General features: G+C 38.2%; 1 non-coding gene across 1 annotated transcript; it reads right to left on the bottom strand.

Annotated features, from left to right (window-relative positions):
* Nucleotides 1–8,647: 8,647 nt before the first annotated feature.
* On the bottom strand, nucleotides 8,648–8,750 carry LOC147911989 (U6 spliceosomal RNA). Its single transcript, XR_015550784.1, has one exon. It is a non-coding gene; the product is annotated as a U6 spliceosomal RNA (small nuclear RNA).
* Nucleotides 8,751–11,658: the final 2,908 nt, after the last annotated feature.

Below are 11,658 nucleotides of genomic sequence, written 5' to 3'. Positions count from 1 at the left end.
AAATATGGGTAATGCACCCCTGTACAAGTCACTTCTTGAAGTTTTGACTTCCCTTCTCAATCCACCTGCTTTTGCTTACTTTTCAGAGTTCTCAGGTAGTTGCTTTTTTCCCCAGAGATTTTAGTTCTTCTAAGTGGGAGAGATAGACTGGCAGTGGGCTTACTCCATCTTGGCTGGCACCAGAAATAAATACATCCACAGTATTTCTTTTCGTGAGAGTCTGTGAGTGGTAAACTACTTCTTTGTATGTCTGTAAATATCTCCATTTTGCCTTGACTCTACAATGGTAATTTACTTAGGTATAAAACCCTACATTGCTAATAATTTCCCTTTGAAAATATCATTCCACTGTCTTCTGGTATTAGTGGTTGGGTGGTGCAAAGGCTGCTAGACAACTCATTTTCATTTCTTAGTGGTAACGCTTTTTTTATCTTGTGGCTTTTTTTTTAATTTTCTGTTTTTTTAATTAATTTTTTTATTGTGGTAACATTATTTTATAACATTTTATAAATTTCTGGCTTACATCATTATACTGCTATTTCTGCATAGATTACATCATGTTCACCACCCAAATACTAATTACGATCCATCCCCACACACATGTGCCTAATCATCTCTTTTGCCCTCCTCCCTCCCCTCCTCCCCCCTCGTAACCACCAATCCAATCTCTGTCTCTATGTCTTTGTTTGTTGTTGTTTTTATCTTCTACTTATGAGTGAGATCATATGGTATTTGACTTTCTCCCTCTGACTTATTTCACTTAGCATAATACCCTCAATGTCCATCCATGTTGTCCCAAATGGCTGGATTTTATCATTTCTTATGGCTGAGTAGTATTCCATTGTGTATATATACCACATCTTCTTCATCCATTCGTCCCTTGTTGGGCACTTAGGTTGCTTCCCAGTCTTGGCTATTGTGAATAACGCTGCAATGAACACAGGGGTGCATGTATCTTTGCGCGTTGGTGTTTTCATGTTCTTTGGATAAATACCCAACAGTGGAATAGCTGGATCATATGGTAGTTCTATCCTTGATTTTTTGAGGAATCTCCATGCTGTTTTCCATAGTGGCTGCACCAGTTTACACTCCCACCAGCAGTGTATGAGAGTTCCCTTCTCTCCACATCTTCTCCAACACATGTTGTTTCCTGTCTTGTTAATTATAGCCATTCTGACCGGCATGAGGTGATATCTCATTGTAGTTTTGATTTGCATTTCCCTGATAGTTAATGATGTTGAACATCTTTTCATGTGCCTGTTGGCCATCTGTATATCTTCTTTGGAGAAATGTCTGTTCAGGTCTTTTGCCCATTTTTTAATTGGGTTGTTAGTTTTTTGGTTGTTGAGATGCATGAGTTCTTTATATATTTTGGAGATTAAGCCCTTATCAGATGTCTGGTTTGCAAATATCTTCTCCCAATTGTTAGGTTGTCTTTTCATTTTGTTGATGGTTTCCTTTGCTGTGCAGAAGCTTTTTAGTTTGATGTAGTCCCATTTGTTTATTTTTTCTATTATTTCTCTTGCCTGGTCCAACACGGTGCTTGAAAATATGTTGCTTACACCAATGTCGAAGAGCGTACTGCCTATGTTTTCTTATAGAAGTTTTGTGGTTTCAGGTCTTACATTCAAGTCTTTAATCCATTTGGAGTTAATTTTTGTGTATGGTTCTCTTGTGGCTTTTGAGATTCCCTTTATCATTAATGTTTTGCAGTTTCACTCTAGTGTGTCAAAAAAACGTACCCACAAACTTCCAAAACTCTCCCTAGAGGGCGGTATTGTCCCTGTTGAGCACATAGCACCTCAGAGACAACTGCTGTCTCTTGACTGAGGTTGCTGTTTGGCCAGACACTGACGGGGTTGTGAGATCTGGGCTGTAGATCTCCAGTTTCTCATGATCTCTAAGGCTAGACTAACCCTCTTTTTATAGACAAAATGACATGGATTCCAAAATTTCAAAGTAGAGGTTGTACCTGCAAGTCCACATAATCCTCATTTCTGGGTTTATAGCCTGTTAATACCTATTTCTTTCATTGATACATGGCAATCTGCAGCTTTCACTAAGGTTTTGCCTAACTTCCGTCAGTTCTTCATTGCTTTGTATTTCTTTATTCTTTTTAAGATATTTAAATATATTTCAAAGTAACTTAAAGTCACTTAAGGCCATCTCATTGGATCGTTTGCATCCCTTCCTCCCTACTTTTCTTCCTTCCTTCCCTCCTTCCTTCCTCCAATTATCCATTCATTTATTTAACATTAATTGAGTTAATATGGCACGTTCTATTCTAGACCTCGGGAGAGAGAGATAAATAAAACCCAGATCCTTTTCTCAAGGTTCCCTCAGCCTCTTCAATGCATTATTAATCCAGAGAAAACAGTTTCATGACATAAACAGAGATTTAAGGAACATGTGAAGCTGTGCCAGAAAAGCCTTTCACTTAAATAACTTAATCTCTTTCTTAGTGAGTATGACGTTTTTGGTCAGGAGAACTTAACCATTGTTCCTCAAGCTTTTATAAAGCCAGCCATGCTACTTTCTATAAAATACATTACAGTAATATTTATTGACCATGTGCAGGGCAGTTGTGAGATATTTCACAATATTTACTGTCAAGTCTCATTCACTAGAGAAATTGTTACTGGAAATAGTACTTTTGGGAAATGTTATTTTGTCAGGCTGAATTATTTGTTCTATAACATCTTGTGCTAAACTTGAAAGTAATAGACAAGTATTCAGAATGAATCAGAGAATTTTTTCTTTTATCAGTGTTAATAACATCATTTCAAGTGGACATTTGACAACATTTAATTCTTGAGCAGAAATAATAGAAATATAAATGTACTTGTATAATTTAAAAAATTAAATATTTGTTACTAAATATTAAAAAAAAAAAGAAGTGGTTGGTTTAGATTAGGGTCGTCTTTGTTCATCATAAGTGGTTGTCCAGAGCTTGGACTTTGAATTTCTATTTCATATGTTTATTAAAAATATGGAGAATCACACTATGTATTTAATAGTTTTTAAAAACATTGAAAAAGCATAGATGTGCCTTGTTTGGGGGAAATAAACATTGTTAGTGAGAAGCAAATAATTTGTATGATAATTTTGCCTAAATCAAATTTCTGTTAATTGAATGCTGTTTCAAAATTTATTAGAGAGACTTATACAAGAAAAAATTAGTTTTAAACCGTGAAGTACTATATTAACAGGAAATATTACAATTTGCAATAACAATATAAAGGAATCCTACGGCTAAAATTATTATGAAGTGATTTCATAGGCTTAGTTTACTTAAATGAGCAAGGCCATAAGAGAAAAAATATGAATGAATATATGTTCCCCTTCAAAGAGAAGAAGAATGGAAAAATAGAAAGGAGAGGAGATCATGGATTGGAAGAATTAATATTGTTAAAATGTCCATACTACCCAAAGCAATTTAAAGGCTCAGTGCAATCCCTATCAAAATTCCAATGGTATTTTTCACAGAACTAGAATAAATAATTCTAAAATCTATGTGGAACCACAAAAGACCCCAAAGAGCCAAAGCAGTCTTGAGAAAGAAGAACAAAGCTGGAGGTATCATGCTCCCTGATTTCAAACTATACTACAAAGCTATAGGAATCAAAACAGTATGGTACTGGCACAAAAACAGACACACAGATCACTGGAACAAAAGAGAGAGCCCAGAAATAAACTCACACATATATGGTCAATTAATCTGCAACAAAGGAGGCAAGGCTATACAATGAGGAAAGGACAGTCTCTTCAATAAATGGTGTTGGGAAAACTGGACAGCCACATGCAAAAGAATGAAACTGGACCACTGTCTTACACTATACACAAAAATTAACTCAAAATGGATTAACTACTTGAATGTAAGACCTGAAACCACAAAACTCCAAGAAGAAAACATAGGCAGTAAGCTCCTTGACATCAGTCTTGGTGATGTTTCTTTGGATCTGACTCCAAAGGCAAGGGCAACAAAAGCAAAAATAAACAAGTGGGACTACATCAAACTAAAAAGCTTCTGCACAGCAAAGGAAACCATCAACAAAATGAAAAGGCAACCTACTGAATGGAAGAAGATATTTGCAAGTCATATATCTGATAAGGGGTTAATATCCAAAATATATAAAGAACTCCTACAACTCAATAACAGAAAAACAAGCAATCTGATTTAAAAATGCGCAGAGGATCTGTATAGATATTTTTCCAAAGAAGACATACAGATGGCGAACATGTATATGAAAAGGTGCTCAACATCACTAATCATCAGGGAAATACAAATAAAAACCACAATGAGGTATCACCTCATATCTGTCAGAATGGCTATTATCAAAAAGACAAGAAATAACAAATGCTGGTGAAGATGTGGAGAAAAGGGAACCCTTGTGCACTGTTGGTGGGAATGTAAATTGTTGCAGCCACTATGGAAAACAGTATGGAGGTTCCTCAAAAAATTAAAAATAGAACTACCATATGATCCAGCATTTCCACTTCTGGGTATCTATCCAAAGAAAACAAAAACATTAATTCAAAAAGATATATGCACCCCTATACTCGTTGCAGCATTACTTACAATAGCCAAGATAAGGAAACAACCTAAGTGTCCATCGATAGATGAAAGGATAAAGAAGATGTGGTATATATACAATGGAATACTACTCAGCCATAAAAAAGAATGAAATCTTGCCATGTGCACCAACATGGATGGACCTTGAGGGAATTATGATAAGTGAAATGTCAGACTGAGAAAGACAAATACTGCACAGTGATTTCACTCATATGTGGAATCTAAAAAGCAAAACAAATAAAACAAAACCCAGACTCATAGATACAGAGAACAGATTGGTGGTTGCCAGAGGGTAGGGGGGTTGGGGGAGCGAAATAGGTGAAGGGGATCAAGAGGTACAAACTTCCAGCTATAAAATAAATAAGTCATGGGGATATGATGTACAGCATAGGGGATACAGTCAATAATATTGTATTAACTTTGTATGGTGACAGATGGTAACTAGATTTATTGTGGTGATCAGTTCACTGTGCATACAAATGTCAATTCACTATGTTATACACATGAAATTAATATAATCTTGTATGTCAATTATACTTCAATAAAAAGAAGAAAGGAGAGGAGATCCCTTATTTTCAGTTTTTTTATTCACAATTTGGTGTGTGGTTCTCCAGGGGATAGGACTAGTAGTTCCATTATTTGTGAAAATATTAGGATAGAATCCAAGAAATTAAGGAAAACACTGCAATATTAAAATTGAGTTGAAAATATTCACATAAACCTATGATTAAATAGTGTATTAATTATCTCTTGCTACATAACAATATTACCACAAACTTAGAGGCTTAACACAAGACACATTTACTATTTCACACTTTCTGTGGGTCAGGAGTCTGGGCGTGGCTTAGCTAGATACTCTGCTTCAGGGACTAACAAAGCTTCAATCAAGGTGTTGGCCGGGGCTGCGGTCGCATCTGCTTCCAAGCTTATGTGGTTGTTGGCAGCTTTTCATTTTCACGTGGTTGTTGGCAGCAACCATTCAGGCTGCTGGACCAAGGGCCTCAATTTCTTGCTGGCCGTCAGCCAGAGGCTGCCCTCAGTTCCTTGCCAAGTGGCCCTCTCCATAGGCAGCTCATAGCATGACAGCTGGCTTCTTTAAAGCCAGCAAGGGAGATAGTCTCCTTGCAAGACTGGCATTTGTCATACATTCTATAATCATATATGTGTAATCATGCACCTCCTGTCACCTTTGCCAGACACTACTGACTAGAAGCAATTAACGGTTCCTCCCACTTTCAGGAGGAGGGGAGCACACAGATGCATGAACACCAGGAGGTAGGGATCATGGGGGCCACCCTAGAGTCTATCTGCCACAATATATATATATTTTCTAGCTCTGTCCATTGAAATGGCCTAAAAGCAATGTCACCCCTGTAATAACGGACACCCCTAGTGCTCAAGTTGCAGTCTCTGAAAACTACTCCCCATTAAAGGGAAGCTGGCCTTTTGGAGAAATAGCTTATTCCAGGGCTGGGACAGGGAAACTACAAAGAAAGCCAGGGATATTTTGTTGTACTAGAAATCAGTAAGGATCTCAAAGATCAATGGGGTCATGTTCTACTGGCCACAGTCATGACATTTAGAGCATTACAAAGACTAATGAGGCAATGAATTGAAACAGATGGAATCTACGAAAATCCATGATTTAATAATGATGTTCAAAATAGAAGAAGTCTAAAAATTTTTATTTGTCACAATTTGAGGCAGCTATTAAATCAACTACTTACTATGAAAATTGGTAATTAATAGTAAAGAATTAAGCATTTTATCCTGCCTTTCCAGTAGAATCTATATTTCAGGTAACTAAATATCCCCAATAGATGAGGGAAAGCTCTCCTTCACAGATAGATGCCAATTACTAAATGTAGAAGAGATGATAGATTTTGAGAAACATCACCTCACAAACTTTATTGAAATTACCACGATCATTATCATCATCATAATGATTATCAACTGGTATTAAAATGGATGAATGGCATTCGATATTTTTAAAATGCGAAAGTAACAATGGTCACTTCCTAGTTTCAGGGCAAAAATATAACTGTACAATGGGGGGATTAGGCAGTCATCACCTTAATCCAGTAATCAATCTTAACATCACTAATGGATTAACCGTATATTATGTGTCTTCTGATGCAATTCAGGGTGAATACTCATCACCTATAGAGTATTCTAGCCAAAACTGTTTAATAAAAATGTTACAGGAAAAATAACAAACAAGAAATAACAAAGAGAAGAACAAATTAAACAGCACTAAAGGTAGTAACTAAACAAATCCAGAAGGTGGCACATTCCTCAGAACAACTGTAGGACCATCTCTTCTATAGTCAACATCATAACGAAAGGGACCTAATAATCAGATGCTATGTGTGGTCCTTGAACAGATGCTGATTTGGACCTAACAATCGTTAAGGGCATTTTTGTGTCGTTTGGGAATTTTTTTTTTTTTTTGTGAGTAAGATCGGCCCTGAGCTAACATCTGCCAATCTTCCTCTTTTTGCTGAGGAAGACTGGCCCTGGGCTAACCTCCATGCCCATCTTCCTCCACTTTATATGGGACGCCGCCACAGCATGGCTTGACAAGCGGCGTGTCGGTGTGCGCCCGGGATCTGAACCGGCGAACCCCGGGCCGCCGCAGCGGAGCACGCGCACTTAACCGCTTGTGCCACCGGGCAGGCCCCCGTTTGGGAAATTTTTAATGTAGTCTAGGTATCTGATGAAATGGACAGATGGAGTTTGTTGACTTAAAAAAGCAGGTTATAAATAGCATGCACACTGTGATCCAACAAGTACACACACACACATAATAGTATAGGAAAAGATCTGGAAGTACAGGTGCTAAGGTGTTAACAATGGTAGATCTCTGCGTGGGAGAATGTTTATGAGTTTCCTATTGTTGCTGTAACAAATTACCACAAATTTGGTGGCTTAAAACAACACAAATTTATTCTCTTACAGTTTTGGAGGTCAGAAGTATGAAATGAGTCTGATGGGACTAAAATCAAGGTGTCTGCAAGGCTGGTTCCTTTTGGAGTCTCTAGGGGAGAATCCATTCCTTGTCTCTTCCAACTTCTAGAGGCTGCTAGCATTCCTTGGCTCTGGCTCTCACTCCAATGTCTCCTTCTATCATCACATCACCTTCTCTGCTTTCTGGCTCTCTGCTTCCCTTTTATAAGGACCCTTGTGATTACAGTGGGCCCACATGGATAATCCAGGATAATCTTCCCATCTCAAGATCCTTAATTTAGTTACATCTGCAAAGTCCCTTTTGCCATGTAAAAGGTTTCAGGGATTAGGTGGTGGACATTTTTGAGGGGGGCCACTATTCTGTCTATCATAAAATGTGATGTTTACTTTTTATTTTTGCATCTATACTTTGCAATTTTATATGATGTGTATATATTACTTAAAATGTATAAGTTAAAAGTAGAAAAATATTATATTTTAATGTCAAATGACATGAAATGTGGTTATTTATAAACTTGTGTTTGGCTTCGTGTGAAACTTGAGCTTCACATCCAGTTATTTTCTTACTTTTTATTTATACTAAATCAGAAAATTCCAATTCAAAATTATACGTTGCCAGAAATGGCAGCAAGTGTTTGCTAACTGGGTCAGAGACTTTTGTATATTGGATTGAACAACGACCCATAAATTGAGAAGTCATTTCTTCCATTCAGTGCTTCCCCTAGACACTAAGTGGACGAAGTATCCAACTCAATTTCTCCAAAGTTGAATGTTTCACCTAGGAGAGTGGGTCTCACTGGGGGCAGTACCACCAACGGGTATGCTTTGAAAACACGTGGGGTTATTTTGATTGTTACAGTGATCGACAGGAATCCCCTGGCAGGGATCTCCTGGCAGTTAATGAGCAAGAGCCAAGAATGTCATATGTCCTTCAATGCATGTGACTTTCTTACAAGGATGAATTTTCCTACACCTTGCCTAATTTTCAAATGTCCCCCTAGACATTCATATATGTGAAAAACCTATTTGTAATTATCTGAGCCTAAACATAACCTCATTTCACACGTAAACTCAAAGTACTTTTTTCTTTTTCTAAAATTTATTTTGAAAAATATGGAATGCTTTCACAAATTTGCATGCCATTCTTCTGGGGCCATGCTTATCTTCTGTGTATAATTCCAATTTTAGTATATTGCTGCTGGAGCAAGCATAACTCAGAGTATTTTTGCATGGTTTTAATATCCTGGAATTTTCCAGGAACAGAACTACTGTGTAAATTGAAAGGAGTGTGTGTTGTTTTGTTTGGAACTTTACCAAGAATGGTTTAATGTTTTAGAAAATCACACTGATGACATCAATGCCATTTATGGGCTGTGCTGGATATCTTCCATTTGCCCTTCCAGATTCACTCCACCCTCTCTACCTCCTCTGTGCCCTGGAGAGGGACTGTGTCAACAGATTTCCTTGCCCTCCAGCTTCTGGGTAGGTTCACTCAATGGAAAGCATGGGCAGGAGATCTGGAAGGTGAAAGGAGAGTGAGCTATGCTATTTGAAACGACCGTCAGGAATTAGGTGTTATATGATCCATGGAAACATAAAATTGGGTATGACAACAGTATTCCATTAGAAAATGATAATGTTACATATATGGTTGAGTCCAAGCTGGTCAGAAGGCACAAGTAAACTGCATGAAGAGGGTTTTTAAACTCCCATGGAACTTGCTCCTACTGATTTACTTCTCCCTTACCCACATTTATGGCTTCCCAGAGAGTTCTTTATGACTGGTTAACAGAGAAAAAGCACAGGCCAGGTTTATGCACAGTTTGCTGGCACCAGCTAAACGTGAATGGTAGCTGCCTTCTAGCCCCTGAAAGACAGTGGTGAAGGAAAATATTCATAGGAGCAAAACTTTGGGCAGTACATTTTATTGTCCATTTCATGTGGAAGGAGAGATGGCCTGTTTTCTCTCTGGGCATAATATTGTTGGGAGATGCAATCTGTCACAGCCCAGAGTGTCCTTACTTGTTCTTGTTTTGTGTGCCAAGAATGCAAGGCCCTGACCACTCTTTACCTGGGCCATTTCTCAGGGCTGTACTTGCAGGGAGCTGTCTTGTGGGATGAGGTGATATTTCCTTCTGGGATAAAGAGTAGGCTTGCTATAGAAGATGCGAATTCCCCAAGGCCAGTGTTCCTCAGCTGTGCAAACGTGCATTATGTGCATAGTGTGTCCCCTTGGGGCCCTCCACATGGCCCCTGTGGGACTTGGGGACTGGGGAACCCATGCAAATGGACTGATGATGCTCATACTGCTTACTGTGCTGCTGACATCCAGGAAATGGTAACAGGCTAACTATTAGCTTGTAAGTAGGAGAAAATCCCATATCCTGACAAATATTTGTTATACACTTTGCAGTTGGTTTTACAAGCCTTTTGGATATTGTGTGACTTGTACCTGATTTTGCATTGAGGAGTGCAACTCAAAATTATTCCTCTGTAGTTTTGGTCCTTTAGGGAAAAATTTTTTCCACTTTTATGTTTGAATGACATTTTTTTCTTTGTTCAGGCAAAACTCCACTGGCAGAGGTGTCACTGCACATCTGTTGGAAAAAACAGGTAAGTTTTAATGATTTCATGAAACTTTTGGACAAAATTTCATAGCAAACAGTACTAAGAACTAGGGGTGAATGGATTGCCAATATAATAAGTCAGAAATTCAATATTCATCATCAGTTTTTTCTATTCACACGGAGGGTGGATAACACTACATGCTCAGATTCCAATTGTTTATAATTCTATTTTGCCCCTTTCCTTTCCATAGTAAGTTTTAATATTCTTAGATCTCTATTTCTCTCAGTTCTACATAATGGAATTTCAGCATTTGGTCTGGAAAACCACAGGCCCTCCTAACTTCTTGTGTAAGAAATCCCAGCAACAGAATAAGATGATTTTCTGGTTTCTTAAAATGTCATTTCTTTTTTTTTTTTTTTAATAATTTTATTTATTTTTCCCCCCAAAGCCCCAGTAGATAGTTGTATGTCATAGCTGCACATCCTTCTAGCTGCCGTATGTGGGACGCAGCCTCAGCATGGCCAGAGAAGCGGTGCGTTGGTGCGCACCCGGGATCCGAACCCCGGGCCGCCAGCGGCGGAGCGCGCGCACTTAACTGCTAAGCCACGGGGCTGGCCCTAAAATGTTATTTCTAACAAAGGGATCTTGTAAGATATCTGGAACTCAGAACTATGGCTTGTTCTGTGAATGTAACCTTGGCCTTAAAAAGCCGTTAACTCTTTGTGTTACTTAATAATGCGTTTCCCTAGTAATGATATTTAAATTGACATCTCCATGTCCTAAAAGCTATGAATACCTATGAGTTTTCTTTAATAGACAAGTGAATTGAAAATTTATGTACACTCAAAAGCTTGTATGCGAATGTTTATAGCAGCTTTATTCATCAAAAACTGGAAACAACCAGATGTCCTTCAACAGGTGCAGAGATAAACAAACTGGTACATGCATACAATGAAATACTAGTCAGCAATAAGAAGGAAAGATCTAATTGATTCACTCAACATGAATGAATCTTTTTTTGTGGTAAATATACATAACATAAACATGGACGAATCTCAAATGCATTTTGCCAAGTGAAGGAAGCCAGACTCCAAAGACCCAAAAGTATAGTATGATTCCATTCACATGACATTTTGAGAAAGGCAAAACTATACAGATATGTATTAGTTTCCTATTGCTGCTATAAAAAATTACAACAGACTTAGTGGCTTACAACAACACATATTTATTCTCTCACAGTTCTGGAGGCCAGAAGTCTGAAATCAGTTTCACTAGGCTAAAGTCAAGGTGTCTTAGGGCTGGTTCCTTCTGGAGGCTCTAGGGGAGAATTCGTTTCCATGACTTTTCTAGCTTCTGGAGATCACCTGTATTCCTTAGCTTGTGACTCCCTCACATTACTCCAACCTCTTGCTTCCATCCTCATGTATGACAAAAAAATGTATGACATAACTGGGCTGGCCCGGTGGCGTAGCAGTTAAGTTTGGGCATTTGCTTTGGCAGCCCGGGTTTCGCTGGTTTGGATCCTGGGCACAGACCTACTCACTGCTCAT

This window comes from Ceratotherium simum, chromosome X (assembly GCF_057802395.1).
Source record: "Ceratotherium simum simum isolate JZ-2026a chromosome X, ASM5780239v1, whole genome shotgun sequence".
Lineage (NCBI taxonomy): Eukaryota > Metazoa > Chordata > Mammalia > Perissodactyla > Rhinocerotidae > Ceratotherium > Ceratotherium simum.
Note: the sequence above shows the minus strand (reverse complement) of the source record. Positions and strands in the feature narration are given on the sequence as shown.